Source organism: Ursus americanus, chromosome 20 (assembly GCF_024610735.1).
Source record: "Ursus americanus isolate L20-20 chromosome 20, mUrsAme1.1.p, whole genome shotgun sequence".
Lineage (NCBI taxonomy): Eukaryota > Metazoa > Chordata > Mammalia > Carnivora > Ursidae > Ursus > Ursus americanus.
This window is the reverse complement of record NC_142146.1, coordinates 54,328,102-54,341,216: the sequence shown is the minus strand read 5'-3', so window position 1 is coordinate 54,341,216 and position 13,115 is coordinate 54,328,102. Positions and strand designations below refer to the sequence as shown.

At 44.6% G+C, this 13,115-nt stretch overlaps 1 protein-coding gene across 1 annotated transcript in view; it reads right to left on the bottom strand.

The window, feature by feature from the left end:
• The window catches only part of NMD3 (NMD3 ribosome export adaptor), a 114,579-nt gene extending 106,978 nt beyond the window's left edge, over positions 1–7,601 (bottom strand). The window contains exon 1 of the mRNA XM_045811307.2: positions 7,466–7,601. The gene's annotated coding sequence lies outside the window, so the exon portion shown is untranslated. The remainder of the gene's footprint in view (positions 1–7,465) is intronic.
• Positions 7,602–13,115: the final 5,514 nt, after the last annotated feature.

Here is a 13,115-nt window from a genome sequence, read left to right as displayed (position 1 = left end):
ATATAGCTATGGATTTCACATCTGTAAAACATATTTGTAAGTACCACCTTTCTGGAACACGCTTTCTTAGATCAATATTATATTTTTGAAATTTATCCAAGATAAGAAATATAGCTCTAATCCATCCATTTTAACTGTTACATAAAAGTCTTCCTAAGAAAACACTGTATTTATTTATCAGTCTCCCATTTGTGTATTTTTAGTTTGTTTCAAATTCCTCTCATAAAAGACAGCTGTCATAAACATTCTTGCAGATGTCTTCTTGTACACACGTGCAAGGGTTTCTCCAGGGAAGACACCGATGAGTGGAGTTGCTGGTTTACAGGATATGTACATCTTCAATCTTGCTAGAGAAGTGATGTACAATGCCTTCATCAGCAGTGATTATATGCTGACAACTTGGTATTACTGGACTTCAAAATTTCTGGCAGGTATGGAAGTATATCTCATTGTGGCTTTACTTTGCATTTCCTTGATTCCTACGAAAATGTGCATCTTTTCAAAGATGACCATGCAGATTTCCTCTTTAGTAAATTACCTGTTCATATCTTTTGTTAGTTTTTCTCCTGGTCTATGCAGGGCAGTCTTCATGGGCGTGGGACTCATGTACTTAGAAGTGTGCTTTGTTTAATGCTCTGTTGTTGCTATCCCTGAAATTCCTAATTTTTTAACAAGGGTCCCTGCATTTTCATTTTGCACTGGGCTCCATAAATTACGTAGCCATGTTTGAAATGAGGTCCTGAGGTTGAGCCATGTTTGAAATGAGTTTTGAAGGATGAAAAGGGATTCATAGAGATCTGCACTGTTCAACATGGTGGTCGCTTAGCTACATGTGGCTACTTTAAGTAAAATTAAAAATTCAATTCTTCAGTCTCATTAGCTATATTTCAAGTGCTCAATGGGTACAAGTGATTAGTGCCTATGGTATTAGAAAACAGACAGCATGTTACTCTTTACAGAAAGTTCTATTGGATATTGCAGCTCTAGACTCTTCTGCTTGAGGTGTGGCCCACCGACTAGCAGTATCCTCTCACCAAGCAGTCTGTTAAAGTGCAGAATCTCATGCTCCATCCAGGGACCTACTGAATCAGAATCTGCTTTTAACAAGATACCCCCCAAACTCCAGTGATTCTCATGCACCTTCAAGTTTGAGAAGCACTACTACGGAAGACACAGGCCTTGGGTGAGTTACGTAGGTGAGTTTCTAGGGTGGAGAGAATCAGAGAGTGAAACTACATCCTGAGGGTACAATTGGTGCAAAGACAAGTGCATGAAAATATACCCACAGTAAAAACCAGAACAGGAGGACTTTGTAGGCTAAAGCAGATTGGGAACAGCTTTACAGCCTTTTGCATTATGCCCTGCAGGGAACCGTTGACCGATTTAAAATGAAAGTGCATGACAAGATTTGGGTTTGAGGAAGACTGCTCTCATGGTAATGTCAAAGACCAGTCAGGCAAGCCAGAGTCAGGGGAGTGGATAGAGAGCCCGGACATAAACCCAGGTATGAGATAAAGCTTTCTAGGGAGCAGGTGATGAATGTGAAGGGCGGGGATCTCAGAGAGAGAGAATCCACAGGATCTTGGTCACTGACTGGACCTGTGGAGTTAAGGGAGAAAAAGGAAGAACTGAAGGTCAAACTTGGGTGACTGATAAATGGGGTTCCTTTTAACCAAATCGGGTATCAGGAGAATAAAAATATTTTACGAGGTTGTCTTGGACATATTAAATTTGAGGTATTCTGGGACATCTGTTCACTGTTTTTCTCACCTGCCAAATGAAGACAGTGATAGCATCCATCCCACAGGACCGATGCATTAACAATCAGCTGATACGGTATATGTGAATACACTTTGTTAATGTTCAAGTCACAGACGTGTCATCTAGTATCAGCCCTGCATGTATCCACAGTCTGATGGAAGGACGCAGAGGGGGACTGAAATACTGCCTGCCTTTGCACAAAAGCAGCACCATCCATCTAGTTCAGTAAGACAGGAGACGCTGGAGGAAAATGCTGAAGAGAATGAAAAATGTGGACAGTCAAGTAAGAAATATAAGATGACAAATCACCAATTAGAAATACACCCCAGCTGCTTCTAAACATAATAAACTGTCAACGCTTTCCATCAAGCAGAAGAAGACAGAGCTACAATGAGATTTGGGAGAAAACACGTATTAAAAAATTCAGCTGAGCAATTAGTAGCAGCATTTACTGTAGACTAGAAACCCTCCCCAGAATCACTTCTGCGTTGGAACATAGGCAGCATATATTACAAGCTGCTGTTACGTTTCGATTTTCATCTGCAGACAAATCTAAAGTTAAAATGTAATAAGTCTTTAGGGGAGCCTGGGTGGCACAGCGGTTAAGCGTCTGCCTTCGGCTCAGGGCGTGATCCCGGCGTTATGGGATCGAGCCCCACATCGGGCTCCTCCGCTGTGAGCCTGCTTCTTCCTCTCCCACTCCCCCTCCTTGTGTTCCCTCTCTCGCTGGCTGTCTCTATCTCTGTTGAATAAATAAATAAAATCTTTAAAAAAAAAAGTAATAAGTCTTTAAAGGTGATTGCTAGTTCAAACTTATCATTAAGCAGACGGCTTCCTGACTCTTGATTATATGTTTGGAAAACATAGAAGAAGTTTAACCATCTGATTGGTTAGACAGTATCAGGGTATGAAATACAATTCTTTGATGCATGCTGTCCTTCTAGAATTTATAGGTAGTGCTGGGATCTGGGATTCTTAAATTTGTTTTGCTTTTGTGAAGTAAGCAAATAATCTGACTTCAAGCTTCGTAAAACTATTCCATTAAATTCAACACATATCTATTGAAGATATATCATAGCCAGGCAGAGTGGGAGGGCATGATCACTTCTCTCAGGGAGTGGATAATCCCAAGGCAGGGGCACTTCTAAACAGGTACTGAGGAAAGTGAGTCAGTGCTCACAGAATCAGAAACAGGACGGTAGGTATAAAGGCATCATACAGTGTGATGGATTCTTTCCATCTAATCAAACCTCTCAACCTTCCTGCTAGCTTACAGGAAATGCAGGAACCAGAGAAATGCAGTATGGACAAAGGAAAGAGTAAGACAATAAGCTGCCATCAGAGATCATAAATTCCAAGTTTTATGACTCAATTTGAAATGATCTGAATAAGGCTCTGAGAGCCAGTCTAATGTCAAGGTCATCATCAGCCCTTGATCTCCCTTGCACACAGTAGAAATCTGCCATTTAGTTCGGCTAGCTGTGGCCACAGTATCTGCAGCAACTCCCATAAAGAGTGAGAGACTATTTGCCCAGCCTTTGTATTCAAGGTGGCTTTTGGGTATCCCCTGATCCACAGAATGTGGCATATGTGACCTTGTTGACTCCCCAGACTATGCTTTAACAAGTCTCACAGCCTCCACCTGCATAGATGTTGCCCACACATGGACAATGTAGCCTGTGAGGGATGAGGGGCCACATCCTCCTGCCTATGAGAGAATCCTCCTGGAAGTTTCTCCAGGAGAAGAATAGTGGCCCTCAGTGGATAGCATCACCAACTGCCAGACATGTGAGAAAACCTTGGACTTTCAGCTCAGCTGACTCTCCAGTTCAGGGTTTGGGAAACTACAGCTTAAGGGCAAAAACTGGCCCTCAGCCTGTTTTTATGTTGGGCCCTTGAGCTAAGAATAGCTTTTGCTTCTCAAAGATTTGCTTAAAAAATGAAATAAATAAGTAACAGAATAATATGCAACAGAGACAAAGCCTAAAATATGCATTATCTGGCCCTTTATAGAAAATTTTACTGATCCCTGCTACAGCTGAACAAAACTGGGTAAGCCCAAACAAAAGCACAAAGGAACCAACCAACCAACTCTCAGAATTGTGAGAAATATTAAACATATATTTTTAATACATGGGAGAGTTTGCTCTACTGCAATGGATAACTGAATCACAAGGTGCTAAATGCTACACAATGAACAAAGAGACTGCCTCAAAGGAAATAATCTCTTAAAGGTTTTGGACCTTTTCTTCTCACTTTAATATAGATGGATTTCTTTTTTTTTTTTTTTAAAGATTTTATTTATTTATGTGACAGAGAGACAGCCAGCGAGAGAGGGAACACAGCAGGGGAGTGGGAGAGGAAGAAGCAGGCTCCCAGCGGAGGAGCCCTGATGTGGGACTCGATCCCGGAACGCCGGGATCACGCCCTGAGCCGAAGGCAGACGCTTAACGACTGCGCTACCCAGGCGCCCCTATAGATGGATTTCTTATCCATCCATCCATCTGGCTGTCCATGGCTCTGTTTTGAATTCTAGAGAGATTTTGGCAGTTACGAGCACACATACATGTTATTCATGGGACCTTCAAAACATGTTTAAAACAAGTATCGGGGGCGCCTGGCTGCTCAGTCGGCAGAGCACGAGACTCTCGATCTCGGGGTTGTGAGTCTGAGCCCCACATTCGGTGTAGAGATTACTTAAAAAGAAAAAATCTTAAAAAAAAAAAGCAAGTATTGAACTGTAACTAAAATAAAAAGACAGAATTGTAAGATATAATATCAGTGTCCTAAAGCACCCTTCCAAATACAGAGGTCTTTTTTTCCTCCCCTAGATTAACCTATTGGCAACGGAGCCTGCCTAGTTTTGTTATCAGCACACTTCCTTTACTTAGTGAGGTAAACTGTCAGGCAAGGTGGGGTGAAGAATGGCTGTGATAAAGGCATTAGCTAGCAGCAATCACTCTACCCTTTGCAAAGGGCACAGCCACCTGTCAGGGCTGGAACCAGGAAAAGAATCATGGTTTAGATCTGAATATTCATTCAGCCGGAACTTCCACTACTACTATCTAAATATAGTTTTGTTGTACAACCATTTTAACTCCTATATTCACCTATATTATTTTCAGAGAACCTTCAAATTATCACAAACGATTTTTAAATGCATATTTCCCTCTTCTATTCTTTCCCTTTTGCAGACAAAGGAAAGCAGCAGTTTGATAAGCAGCGGCGCAGGTGAACCAAGGAATCTGTAAACAAAAAGGAATGGTGGGCCATATTTACAGTCGATGCAAATGTGTGAGTCACAATTGGGGATGGGTAGTTATGGCTAGGCTTAAGGTTCAATGGATGACCCACACCCACCAGAGTTTGAGCAAAGGACTAATACGATCAATACTACACATCTGAATTTGCATTTGGCCTAGAGCAGTGTGGTCGCTCCTTTCCAAGTATTTCCCTCCTCTCCCACAGTGGGCCTCACCTCCTGGTGCTCCTGCCCTTGTCTGATCCCCTCCACTTGAATCTTGGATAGTCCTGTGCTTGCTTTTGACCAAAAGAATGTGACAAAATGATGCGGCATCACTTACAAGGCTCACTTCTGCCTGCAGCTTCTGGTCTTGGGACTGTTAGCATGCGGACTCGGATGAAATTCAGATCAACCGTTAGGGGCAAGAGCAGACACTGAGTAGCTGATGCGAATGAAAACCACTGACGCGGCTCAGCGACTTAGATAACTTACTAGAAACTGTCCTCGTGTGAGCACTGGGGGTACAGGCTGTCTGGTGAGAACTCTCCATTTGTCTGTGCAATAGATGATGCCCTTGAGAGCTTTCTTACGGAAGTGGAGGTGGTCACTGTTACACAGAGTAAACTTGACGTAGCTCTTGCCCAGCACGGCTTATGAGCTTCAAACGGATGAGCTCACATCCATAGATATTTACACGAGCCAGAGACCAGAGGACCACAGGCAGAGATAACACCCAGCATTATATACTCTTGATGTGTTTCTGTTGTTAGAATGGAGCTGATAGTATACATCAGGTATGCCCAGGGAAATACAGGACAGTCCTGGATTTTATAAAATCTTCTTAAAACATACATCACAAGACCTGTAGAAAGCACCACTGCTTTTACAGAATTAACCACAGGAACTCTAAAGTGGCCCAAACTCTAAAGAGGTCAGAGTTTTACTGTTTTGTGAATAAAGCTAGAATTTAATTCAATGAAGCATCTATCACATGGTGACCTGTGATAGGTACCAGAATGAACCAGAAGATTATTCTACCCACTCAGGTGAATGGACTTTAAACCTGTGTTCTCCTTGCAGGAATTTAAGATTTTCTCTTACAAAGAGTTCCAAAGTCTCCACTCCCTAGATTACCTATTAACCACAAAAGGGAAAATAGACTTTATAATGGACTATATAGATGAATCTGGAGGGCAATTCAGATTTTAGTTATTGATACTGGGGCAACCTAATGTTATATACTTAAAAATTAATATTATGTGTTTATAATTAATATTATGTTCTTCTGGATGGGAAACAATATGAGGAGCACCTCCTAAAGTCTGAAAGATTCTCGACATCTAATCAAACCTCTTGATCTTCCTTCTACTTTACAGTAAATGTGGGAGCTAGAGAAAAAGTTAAATGATATGAGGAGGAATAAAAGGTTGAACAAATGGAGAGAGCAGAACCTTCTGCCAGGTAACCGTCCTAGACTCTCCAAAATGTTAATGCCATGAAAATAAAAAAAAGTGTGTGTGTGTGTGTGTGTTGGGGGGGGGGGTTGTTCTGCATTAAAAGACATGAACATAACAAGTGCAATGCATGAATCTTCATTGGACTCTCTTTCTACAAAACCAATATATAAGAGATCTTTTGACAACTGGAGAAATTTGCATTTGGGCTAGATATCAGGTTATGTTATCGCATTATTAAGCTTCTTAGATGTGATTAAGTTTCTTATGTGGTTGCACAGAAGGATGTCTGTCTTTATTCTTAGGAAATGCAGGCTGAAATATTTGGGAGAGAGAAAAAGCAATTATGGGAAAATGTTAACACTTATTCGACCTTGGAGTTAAGTACTCCTGTGGTGCTCCCTCAACTACTCTTTCAACTTTCCACGTGGTGATGCTGGAAACAAGCTGTTCCCACAGCCAAGCGGCCTGAATGGGGAATTGTTTTTCCAGATGGCACTATGCCAGCGGTGCCGGGAGAGGAGAGGAAACATTATTTCTGGATTAATTCAACCACCTCCACCCAAAGACCGGCACGACCAGAGCCATACAGCAACACCCAGCTCCCACGCCTAAAAGCCTCACACTTGTTCCAGTTAGCGACGACTCTGGGTAGGACAGACCTTCTCTGAATTCTCCAGACTAAAGAAGAGTTTTGAGATGAATTCCCCGAAAGCAAGCGACTTCCTGGGACTCCCGTTCATACACCAGACCATTATAACCTGACGTATCCACCCCACCCCTTCATTCTCCATCAATTCTGGAAGAACACACATTTCTTTGAGATCAGGAACTTCCCGAGGTGTCTTCTCTCCTTAAGGGCTCTTTGCGGACTCTAACAAGTAAATCCCTCCAGGACTGCCTCGAGGCCGTATATTTACGCCGCTAGTAAACAAGGCAAAATCCTTGCCAGAGGTCCGTCACGAAGTTGCCCAACCACTGCCAGCCGCAAATGTAAAACACGTACCTGACAGCACCGTACTCGGAACGCAGGGTGATGGCGAGCTGCGACAGAGCGCGCCCGGGAGAGTGCGCACGGCTGCGGGCCGAGTGGGGCCGCGCTCGCCGGGGCTCAGGGCCCGCGCGTGCGTGCGTGCGTGCGTGCGAGCGAGCGAGCGAGCGAGCAAGGGGCTCCCGGGCCTCGGCGCGTGGTCTGCGCGCGCCCGGCCGTGCGTGCGGCTGCGGGAGGCTGCGTGTGCGCGCGGGGCGGCAGCGTCGGCCGCAGGCCAGCCGGTGTGGAGCGGGCTTGGAGCCGCGCGCGGAAGGTGAGTGCGAGGCGGGGTCGCTGGGGCCGATCCGAAAGCCTTGGAGACCCCAGGGCTGGGTGGCGGGCTTGGCCCTGGGATTCGCTTCACCCGGGACGGCGCTGCCGGGGCGGCGGGGCCAGGAGGCCGGCAGGGCGGTGCCGCCCACTCCGGCCCTTTCCCAGAGCTCGGCCGGGGTGGCGCAGGGGCAGCCGCGCCCAGGGGCTCCGGCCTCTGCGAAGAGCAGCTGCCGGATCCCGGTGAGCGGGGAGGAAGGGGCCCGACGGGGCCCTGGGCAACGTTGAGAGGCGCAGGGACGCGTGGCGGGCCCAGGCCGCGGCTGCAAGGAGCTCGCTGTCCTGCCGGCTCTGTCTTAGGGCGCAGCCCCCGGATCCCCGTCGCCCTGGGCGCTCCGGCGACAAACTCGGGGAGCAGCCCGGGGCGCGTTGGCCGAGGCTGTGGGGGTGAGGACGCGGATGGTGCCTCGGTTTTGGTGGATTTCCCAGCAGGCCCGGGGCGAACGCATTCCCAAGGCTTTGGGGAAGGGCCTGGGAGCAGGATTGTGGGAGGGTTCTTCTTCATCGCGAGGGATTGTGAGGAATATGGACCCAAGGAGGAGAATGGGCGAATTGGGCAGAGAGAAAAGGAAACCCCAAGGAGGTAGGCTATAGGAGGCGATCTTAACGCATACAGGCATTTTAAAAGAAATCTGGAAGGTGCAATGGAGCCTTACTTTTCCAAGCAGTAAGGAGTGATGCCAGAAGTAAGCACGGGTTGCATTCCCCGTTTCCTTCTCTTCCACTCCTCACTGTTGGACTAGGAGGGAGATTTACAAGGCAGAGATGGTTGTTTTTTCCTCTGTATTTTGCACATAGTACCAGTGTTTAAGATGTGCTGCTTTGTCAGGAAAAGCTAGTACCAAGGAACAGATTACCAAACCATATCTTTTTTTCTGTTTTCAGAGAAAGGGAAGATTTGAGTTTGCAGTCTTCAACTGAGAGTAAGTTTCTGTTTTAGCTTTCCCCAGGTGTCTTAGAGGGCTGTAGGGAACTGATTTTGTGCTCTCAGAATGTGTTGATGCCTGATAAAAGCGCATGTGAACCTGTATCAGTCTAGAGAAGGGAGCTATTTATTAAGAGAGAAGAGTCTAAAATTTTTTTTTCTTCTAGACTAGAAGGTTCATTCAAATGAATGGTCGTTGGGTAATTACAGCCATGAGAATAAAGCGGTATCAAAACAGTGGCCTAATTATAATTCCAGATTGGAGGCATGAGGTGATTTGAGAGCAAGGAGGAAGAAGAGAGGACCAAAGCTTTTCCAGAAATGAAGAGAATGCTGACGTATAATAATTTGCTCCTGTAGCAGCTTGCTAGGTATAGAACATCGCTTTTAGATGCCATATTGCTCGATGGTGTTGAGTTATGACTTAGACGTATTCTTTTTCTGCTCTTTTGCTCAGTAGTTCACAGCAAATCTTTTAATTAAGCATGGAATATGGAAAACAGCAGAAAAAACTTCTGCTAGTGCTTTAGTCTCATCTGAAATTCTATGGGTAAGTTTATCTTATTTTAATTTAGAAATTATTCTAACTGGTTAAAATTGACTGTGATAGTCTCCTTTACAAGATTTTAAGGATCTTTTACACAGTTACAAATTCTGTTGTATATTCTAGTATATTTTTTTTTCCTGAAGGATTTGAGGAGTTGTAAGAGTTAACCTTTACTAAACCATTTTGGATGATACATGTATTTCTAAAAATTGGATTATTATTAAAATACTGTGATAACTCAGGAGAAGTTAACTATTTAATTTGGTGGCCATATTCAACTTCAGACTCCATTCTCTTTATTCTTAAGAAAATACTCCAGTGGATACTTTTTCCTCTATTCTTATCCCTTGAAATGATTTGCCTTCTCTCTTGCCCAGTCTGTAGCTCTGTTCTTAACCCCATTGGGTGATACAGGTAGAATCCCATTTGAGAAAGTGCCTCTATCCCATTCACAACAATATAATGTCGAGGCCAAATACACTTTTCTCTTGCAGTTCTAACAGTTATCATTGCTCATCCCTGCTCGCTGTGTGGTAACCACACTGTACAACTTCATGAATGAGGTCAAATGTGGGGGGTCACATGGGATGCTCTTAAATGGCCTTGCACAGCAGATGAAGTCAACAGTTGCAGTTCATTTGACAGAATGTCTTTTGCAGATATCTCTTTTGGGACTGTGAAGAGTGGTTTTATTTCAGTAAAAAGTTGCCTATTATTAATATTGATTTGCTTTTGGCACCAGAGATTTTGGTACATTGTGAATTAGATGAGAGGGGAAGGTGAGGGTGTGTGCCGGAAGCATGGTGATTTGTAGGAGGCTTGTCTAAATGAGGGGAAGTTGAAGCCACAGCACATCCCAAGGGTGAGGCCCTGAGATGCTGCAGGATGGAAGATCTGGCGAGGGAGATGACTTGTAACCCCTGAAGCTCTGAGAAATGAGGGAGTAAAAGCCAGAAAGCTAGAGTAGATTGTTAATTTTTCGCTCTGTGTGTTTCTGACCCTGAATTAGTTAGGAAGCCAGGCCTTTTTTTGTCCCCTTAGAGCATCCATAGCCCAGGTTAATACTCATCAGCCCTGTCTACCCTCCGGGAACGATGTTATGTGGGAACATGTTACCACCACTAGGATACCCTCTTCAGTAATAAGTAAACACAGAGAAGAAATATTTTAGGAGATTGAGATTTTCTTTTTTTTTTCTTTTTTTTTAGTAGGCTCCATGCCCAATGTAGGGCTTGAACTCATGACCCTGAGATCAAGAGTCACATGCTTTACTGACTGAACCACTCAGGCACCCCAGGAGATTGAGATTTTCTTGATTTTCTAAGGTATGCCGTTTCATGAGGCTAGAACAACACTTCCAGACCAGCAGCCTGTTTGGTAAATAAAGTTTTTTGGAGCACAGCCACACCTATTTGTTATTGTCTATGGCTCCATTTTTGCTACAGAGGCAGAATCAAGTGGCTGGGACAGAGACAGTGTGGCCCACAAAGAAAAGGTTTGCTATCTGCCCTTTTATTTTAAAATTTTTTTTTTGCCACTCCTGGGCTAGAACATAGAATTCTGCTAAACTCCCAAGCTGTGTGTTTTGAACAGACTTTTTAAAGTTAGCATAAAGAAGCACTATATTTGGCTCCTATTTTGGTAACAGACTTAGTTTTCAAGGATGGAGATACCCCCTTTCTAAGAGAAAAAAACTCTTACCAACTCTTCTCTCTTAATGTTAAATAGTTCTTTTCTCTAAACTGGTAATAGTTTGTGTAATTTGCGTTTTTATCAAGCATCTGCACATTCTGCGCGTGCAAAGTCAGCTCCCTGACCACACAGTTAGAGACATGTGAGCTGGGAGGTCTCCCTCCCATCTTCTCCAGTTGGGCTTTACCCAGTAATGTTCTTTCTGAACCGTGAAGTCCTCAACCTTCCTCCGTGCTCTACATGGTGTCAAGAACTTGAGGGCAAGACAGGGATCTTTTTCCCCATTGCAGTCCCAGCCTCTAACACAGGTCTGGCATATTGAATGAAGAAATGAATGAAATGCCTCAGATAACTAAGGGAAAGGTAATCGGTGACTTAGCCTGACAGACAAGAATGACAAAAGATATGTAATATTCCTAATCTAGGGCAACAAGGAGAAGAAATATTAACTAGAGCAGCTTCCCCTGTCCTTTTCCACCAATGGATAAAGCTGTTTATAACAAAACAGAGACAGGAAGCCCAGCTTTCAAGGCAGCCTTCCTGCTGTTCTGCCCAACTTGTGTGATCTTTACTCTGCTCCAGTTTTCCTAGCTTCTCCCCAGACCCAGATATCTTTTTTTTTTTTTTAAAGATTTTATTTATTTATTTGGCAGAGATAGAGACAGCCAGCGAGAGAGGGAACACAAGCAGGGGGAGTGGGAGAGGAAGAAGCAGGCTCATAGCGGAGGAGCCTGATATGGGGCTCGATCCCATAACGCCGGGATCACGCCCTGAGCCGAAGGCAAGACGCTTAACCGCTGTGCCACCCAGGCGCCCCCAGACCCAGATATCTTGTTGCCTCTTCCCACAGGCTGTTCTGTCACGTGGCTCTTTCAGACTGCTCACCCCTGAGTGCAGAGGTGCGTCCACTTTTGCTGTGTTTGGGTGTTTTGGTCAGTACGGTATTCTCACCGTGCAGCAGGAGCCCAAGAAGGATATGTGGAACACATGACCGACCATGGAAACACTCTGGTCGTGAGGGATCAGCCTATTTTGAAACCACCAAGACACCATCATTGGGCGCACTTGTCCACTTTGTTCAGAAAGACCATTCAGTGCCCTGCCCTCCTCAGAGACACTTAATGCTTGTGAATTATCTAAGGCTTCCCTTGATCTGGTGCAGGAACCCTTTTGAATATGGAGAGGAGTTAGGCAGGCAGTGCTGTGAATCTCTGCTGGCTCCTGACGGTCGGTCGTTGCCTTTATGACTGAGCGTTTGCTGATGTTTACCGGAGCTCAGTAATTTATTCAAGGTTATTTGGAATATATACTCATTAACATTATTCTTCTCAGCAATTCCTCCTTTTCTGAAAAGTGTACTTGAAGGGAGCACTAGTTGGATATTGTCTGGGTGAGAATTAGGGAAAGCATGATGTGCATGGAAGTTGAGCAGTGTTGGCACATAGGATTCCCCCCTTTCTATGTTTCTGGGTTAGCTTTGACAGCCTTCATCCCTGAGGAAGAGAGAAGTGCTGCACTGCGTGGAAGAAAAGCATGAAGATGCCAGGCCAGCGAGATTAACACAAATTAGGAAAGATGCGTAGGGGTGCGGTGGCTGTGGAGCCCACTCAGGATGAGGCCTCCGGGATTCCCAGCCCTGCTTGCTGGCTGTGAGAGCCGGCTCATGACCAGGTGTCCACATCTCAGTCTCCTCAGCTGGAAAATAAATGCTGGGGTAGTAGTGCCTACCTCATAGACGGTTTTAATCAACAAATAGTGGAAGTATGGAAAGTACTTACTACAGTGCCAGGACCAAGCAGGGGCTTTTGCTAAACTTATGGGGGGGGGGATGGGAAGAAATTGGATAAAGTAGAAAGCAAGTTTTTTTTAACAGTAACTTTGTTTGCCCCGAGAGGGTAAAGCATATTTCATTTTCAAGTGTTATTAAATTTGGCATGTGTAGTGGTTGCAGTTCATCCATTCAGTAAATAACACTTGATTCTCTGTTACATGTCCAGCTGTGCTTCAAAGTAAGAGGGAGGAATGTAAGCTTTATCAAATATGCACAATCCTTAAAATAGATGGATGCCACTGGAATGTTTCACACCTCGGTTTGAAAAGGGTAATGTGTTTTGTTGTTCTCCACCAGCCGC